The following is a 6790-nucleotide window of genomic DNA, read 5'->3' on the forward strand; positions in this document are numbered from 1 at the left end:
TGCAAAGGCAAGCAAAGCAGAGACTGAGTTTCCTCTGCTACTTGTGTGGGATGGGGCTCTGTCTAGAAAAAGCCCATGCCAAGCCCACAGGCAGGACCTGAATATAAGCAACTTTCTCAAGTTTCTGTTCTGCTTGGATAATGTTTCCAGCACTCCAGGAGCTGGAGATCCTGGAGTGAGGACATCCCTATCACAGCCTCCCTCCACACCCACATTGCTTTCCAGCAGTCCCATCAAGGTGTAAATAACAAACCGGAGCGCAGCAGCCATGTGGAGACCTCCCCACCTCTCAAAGAAGCAAGGAAAGGCATTTTCTGGCAAGGAAATGCCTGTCAGAGGAGAGGCAGCATCCCACCGTGCATCCGACGAGTGTGGAGAATATTAAAATCACAGGCAGACCTGGGCCACAAAGGACGTCTGTGAAGATGGGTGGGTGGATTTGTTCATGCCAGGTTTCAGTATGACCATTGTAAAGCCCCAAGAGACTATTTGCCCCTAAATTGATCCATGGGAGAAACAGCCACAAAAAAACCCCAACATATTGCCTACCCTTCCCAAAGGGACTGGGCAGATCAGGCTTCCCCGGTTCCAACTCTGGCAGCAGAAGATGGGCTGAGCCTTCAGCCTGTGCTCAAGCCCTCCTAACCATGGGCCTGACTGAATAGTGGGGTATTTTCAGGTGTTTCATCGTAGTTTTTCTGTAAAAAAGATTCTCAGCAAAATAGGAAGGCAAAGGGTCTGGAAAGACATTAAATTGTTACTACTGGGTCTCATGGGGGAGGAAGAACATTTTTCTCAGAAGATCTCAAAAACAAGGAGGAACCAGAGGTCTTTTTTGCTATGTGATGGTTGATGGTCCAACCTCCCGTTCACACTATCTCCCCCACGTAACCTGGGAGATGTCGTCTGCCCACAGCACTCCATCCTCAGAGGAGAAAGGGGATGTCTCATACGCAAACGACAACTGCAACACATCACAGCAGCAGAGTCAAATCAGAACCGCCCACATTTCTTCCCACGTTGGCTTTTTTTTTTCAGGATATTTAGTTATTTTGAGGGTGGCTTCAAATTCCTCGTCAAAATCCAAATCTTCTGTAAGGGGGACATTTTTTAAACCAATTCCACTCATTTAGATAACCTTTTTTAAAGTAAATTATGACATTTCCCCTGGCTTTAGACTGATGGAGAAAAATTGGATGAGGACAAGGAGTGGCTTGGGGCACTGGATGGTCCCAGACCAGAGGAAAGCCATGGATAAGGGGCTCTGAATCCAACCCAGGTGTCAACGTACCGGGAATTTTTGGCACACCAAGTCGGAAAAGAAAATTAATAACATTTTAAATCAAATAGGAACATTCCTGATATATATTATTGCAAAATTTCTGTTTTGCTGATTCTTTCTAGGCAGCCTGTGGAAAGAAAGGAAGAAAACCACCTGTGCCTTTGCGACAGAGCAGCCCACGCGTGGGGTGTCCCCGTGGGAAGCCAGACCCCAAAGGCCATCGGTCCCGGGCGGGCAGGGACACGGCTGAGCGAGGCCTCTCTTCCCAGCTCTGCCCCTGGCGCGGGAGGTGGTGCTGGGCACATCACTCCTCTATTTATTTGCCTTTTCTCATCACCTTTCCTGCTTATCTCTTTTTGCCCTGGATGCCCTCCTGTTTCTTACTTCATCTGCAGCTCCTGGGCTAGAAAAGGCCCCCTCTTCGGCAGGAGTCTCTGAACACAGCTGGGATTCACTGAATAAATAAATAAGTAGATCTGCCCATCATAACTATACTTTAAATTCCCTGCACGGGAGAGACTTCCCTTTTACATTCTCTCAGCTAACACTTTTACCAGGAACCAGAGGCTGAAAAAATTGATCTCTTTGGCTATTTTCACCTAATACTCTTGGTAGATTTGATTCCTTACAGGTATTTTTTAAAAAATAGGCTAAACTAAGGAATGGCTTATTACAGTTACAAACTGCAGTTAATAGCAAAAACACCAAATAAATTCCCTTGGCTTTTGAGAGAAGGATGAGGCCAATGAGGGAATATGAAGCATTTTTACTCAAACACATAAAACTAGTTATTATCACAATTAAGGAAGAGCAAAAACAGGAGGAGGAGCTGAGCTTGCTCCGTATTTCGTGATATTCAGCTCATCTTCTCCTTGAGGGGCAAAATTATAAACCCACATGCCTCTGCAATCGAGGTATAAACTTTAGGTCTAAGATGGAAGAGATCTCTAACTCTTGTCAGAGGAATGAAAGGCTAGATGAAGAATTGGAGGAAGTGTAAGAAAGCATGCGGGAGAGAGGTGTTGGGTTCCCTTTAAAGCAGTACCTAAATCTGAGGATTTTTTTTTAAACCCTCTTTAAGATGAAGGCTCTGCTAATAACATGTCCAGAAGATGGCTCCTGGCAAATTGCTTTGTTATTCTTGTCAAAAAAAAAAGTCCCTTGGAAGCAGTCAATTTTAAACCATATATCAAAATGATTAATTGCCCTTAAATGAGCAGATGTTGAAGTACCCTTGAATGGGGCTAACGCCTTTTTGGATTGCAAACATAATGTATTCATGGACTTGGAAAAATATCATTAGGGCTATTAATTAGCTATAAGCACCAAAAGCTTTGGTGACTCCAAGGTGTTCACTTTCTTTTTTTTTTCCCCTTCTTTTTAAGACTTAAGGGGGAACAACTGGTTTTGCTGGAATAAGGTTAGCAGGTATTTTTTTAATGCTGTGCAGAAAACCTTGCCAAGTAGCTCAGATTGGAAAAACTGTAAGAAATACTGGCTGACCTCTAAATATGGGTAGGAACTAGCCACAACAGCCAGGACCTAAGGAGAGAGAACAAGTATAGTGGGGCAAAGAAAGAGAAGGGAGGGAATAAAAGAAAGAAACCTGACATTGCAGGAGGCTGCTTAAGATAAAATTCTGCTCTCAGCCAAGGGAAAATGTGCTAAACTGCAAACGTTGGATGAAGGTTTGAGTCGATTTTGGGGGGAAAAGGTGCTTTCTGTCCTCCCAATTTGGAGAGAAAGGAACTTTTATTGCATAGTTGACCCCGGAGGAAAAAAATATAAATTCCTCTTCCCACTAATATCACTTTCCTCCAAACCTCCAAGAGCAAAAGGAGAAATGTAGCAAGCTGTGGCTTGAGACTTTTTAGTAACAGAAAATCCTTAAAAGTGAGCCTGTTTTGGTCTCTTTTCAAATACTGCATCAAATATATTTTCAATGAATTCATGGAAAAAAAAGGAGGCAGGGAAGAGAAAAAAAAAACTTTTTAAATCTGTTTAAGTTTATAAACAAGATTAAAGAAACAATGTCAAGGGTCTTATGGAAATGGTGATAGTGCCCCTTTAAATAAGAGCAAGTGGAGATTTTCTATATCACTGTGCAGTTTAAATCTTTCTTGATGGACCGGACACTAGTCCTCCTTAAATCCTTCAGAAAGCTGCTTTAAGGAAAAAGGCTGCGAGGAATTTCTTCTCGCTTTAATTGCTTAAGAAACGGTTCCCACAATGAGCTGTGGCCTAGATTTGCCTCTCATTTAAGTTCTGATTTTTAAAAGTTCACAAGTTAATCCCCTTTCGGTCTCACACGAATGCGGTTGGCGTCGGGGACAAAGTACTGGACAATGTCTGGAACATTTCAAACCCGCAAAAGATGCCCCATACCAAAAAAAAAAAAAACAACCCAAAACCCCAAACTCAAAACAAAACTAAGCAAAGTGGCCTTGATTTAGTTAAGTAGCTATTTTAAGACCTTGTTGCCATTATAATTTGAGGCAAGTAGAAATCGTCTTGCACTGTATCTGCCGTCGATCCAGGGGTAAGGAGGTTTGTCAGTGTTTCCAGTTTTCTTCCTTGTCCATCTTCCAAGGATGGAGCTTTATTTCTCATTATTCAATCTAAAATTAAATGTCCGCACCCTAGCACAGTTTACTGTCCTGGCAAGTGGTGTGATAAAATTCACAAAAAAACAAAGAGGGAGAGAAGGAGGGAGTTAATGCATTAGCTGTTTAAAACATAACCAGCTTGGCTTTGATTTTAGTTGTTCTGAAGGAAACAGCCACGATTTCTGTGCAAATGCAAGCACACAATTCTGTGTGTATGGGGGTGGTGGGGGGTGGGTGGGGTGGTGGTGTAAAATACCCGAGACAGGGAAATTACATGTGTTTCTAAAATGAGGAAAGGACGATTTTCTTCGAACATCATGCCCTGATCATCCCACTGATTTTTTTTTTCTTCCCCCAAAAAGCAGTTTTCAAATTAAAAGTAGTAGCTGTCCTTCCCGACACGCAGGTGAGGGTGCTTAGAGCCTACATGGAAGCCTGAAATTGCCGGTTCACTTAGGAAAGACATAAAAAATGGTCATGGAAGGGGATTTTTTGGTATATGTATAGACCCAGCCAGTTAGCCAAAATATTACCGTTAATATCACGGAAACTTGAAATGTCCTTTCTACTTGGTGAACTAACAAATTCCCCCCACCCCGTCTTGTAGTGCAGGCTCAAGTCGGGGTGGCAGATTTATGTATTTTCGTATTTCATCTTGTTTTGCGATGCAAAACTTACACCCCCCAAATCGCCCGATTTCTGCCCCCTTCTCCCCCGTTTTTTTAAAAAACTGTTATGATTATTATTGTATTGGCGGGGATGGAAATAACCATTTCTCGCCCAGCCAAGCCGAGGTTTGGTGTCGGACCCGGTGCCGGCCGCAAGTTTGCGGAGCCCCGGGGAGGACGGGGCGGCTCGGGAGGGAGCGGGGCCGGGGGCGCAGGGGGGTCGTGGGGGGACCCCCCCGCTGCAAACCGCCCCTTTGCCTTCCCTCCTGCTCAGCCCGCATCCCTCCCTTGGTTGCCCGCGTTTTGGAGAAGAAACCCCTGTAATCTCGACACAACCGGTACCGATTTCCTGACGCTTCGCCGCCATCGATACCTTGGGGCGGGGGGGAAATGCGATAAATCAGTTCTGCGGACAAACTGGGGTTACTTTTCCGAGGGACCGGGGTTACTTGCGCTAAATGCACTATTTACTCGTTTCTGCGAAGAAGCGCTGAATTAAACACAATTATTTATTTATAGGGGCTGGTTAAACAGCAGAAATACCGTCGCTGGAGAGCTCGGAAAGATTTTCTGAAGACAGAAGGAAACTCTTATTAATTCTTCGGGGGGAAAGGGGGAGAATTTAAGGATTTTTCATCGAAGCAATCACAAAATCTCCCGTGCTTAATAGCTCAGCGAGCAGAAAGGCGAGACAATGGTGAAATCGCGGTCGGAGGGGTTGGGGTTTTGTGCCCCGGCTGCAAGCGACAATTCAGAAACCAGAGAGGAGACGGGCTGCCCCACCCCGACGGGCACAGCCCCCCCGGCACACGGGGAGACCCTTCCCCGCTGCATTAAACGGAGGAGCCCCGCAAAGTTTGCCGGTCACTTGAGCAGATTTTTGCACCCCGGGGTTGGTTGCAGTTTGTGCCCCAGCTCCTGCGAGCTACAGGTCCGCGGGGCTGCCCCCAGCCAGGCTTTGGGGGGCGAGGGGGGGCTTCCAGGGGGGTCGCTGAATTTTGGGAAGCATCTTCTGGCTGCCTCCCGCCGTCCCCCCTTTCAACTCGTTGTGATCAGCGGACTAGGGAAGGTGCAGGCTGCAAACTCGGGGGGGGGGGGGTTCCCTTTGCAGAGTCACCCCAAAAAAGCAAGGAGGGCAATTCCCCGTGGGCTTTGCGGGGTGGTGCCCAGGCCAGCCCGGGCACGGCGCCCCGAAAAACGCTCCCGAAAAGCGATAACGGCAATCAAAGCGCCGAGTTTCTCCCAATCGGTTTCCCGGGCAGAAGCGGGTGGTTATTAATTAGAGGGTGCGGGGGAAAGGCAGTGCGAGGGGCTCCCCTCCTTCCTGGGGAGCAAGCGGGACTTTGGCGGAGCGAGGGCTGGAACAGATTGGAATAGATTTAAATAGATTCACCCCCTCCCTCTCTTTCCCGGGACAATCACTTGGTACCCCATAACCTCTGGGAAAAAAAAATTATATATACAATAAAAATAAATACAAGAAAGTGGCACTTGGAGCCTTCTGGTGTCCTGCGCCAGACCGACCCCCTCTTTTTTTTTTTTTTTTTTGGTCAGAATTTGTACAAAATATCAAGCTCAAATTAAAAGGTCCTCTCCCCCCCTCTTATTCTTTCTTGTTCCCTTAATTCCTGTCTAAACGGTTTTGCTCTGGGAGAAGAAATCTTTTCTATAGGAGGGAGAGAGGGAAAAAAAACCTTCAAGAAGAGAAGGGTATTATTGTTTTAATCCTCTTACCCGCAGTCATTTTAAAACAGGGTGTTTTGGAGCCTGAAATGGCGTCTCGTCTCCCAATCCCATCCTAAATCCTCCTGGGCTGGGAGAGAATCTAAAGGGAAGGAGCTGGCATCTATTAGCAATCTCTCTAAAGGCTTTAAACTGCTCTTTCTGCTGCGAAGGCATGGCAAAGCTGAAAAGCAAACACAACCACCGCTCCAGTTAGTGAGCTCTGCCAGATAACCAGCCCGGCCACTGGACGGGAAGGTACCTGCGAAAATCCCGCAGAGAAAGAGAAAGAAAGAAAGAAAAGGAAAAGCTGGGTTTCCTCTTTTTGCACCCCGAAAACAAAAATATTTCGGGGGAGAGTATAAAAAAAAGGTAAAAAGCGGGGGGATGCGTTAGCTGGTCGTTCCCTCTCCGCTGAAGCCCCGTGGCCTCCCCTCCTCGCCCGCTTTCCCTCCCTCTGCCTTCCCTGTCCCCCGCACTGGCAGAGCCGCCCCCGTGCTCCCGCCTGCCGG

This window comes from Ciconia boyciana, chromosome 7, assembly GCF_034638445.1.
Source record: "Ciconia boyciana chromosome 7, ASM3463844v1, whole genome shotgun sequence".
NCBI lineage: Eukaryota > Metazoa > Chordata > Aves > Ciconiiformes > Ciconiidae > Ciconia > Ciconia boyciana.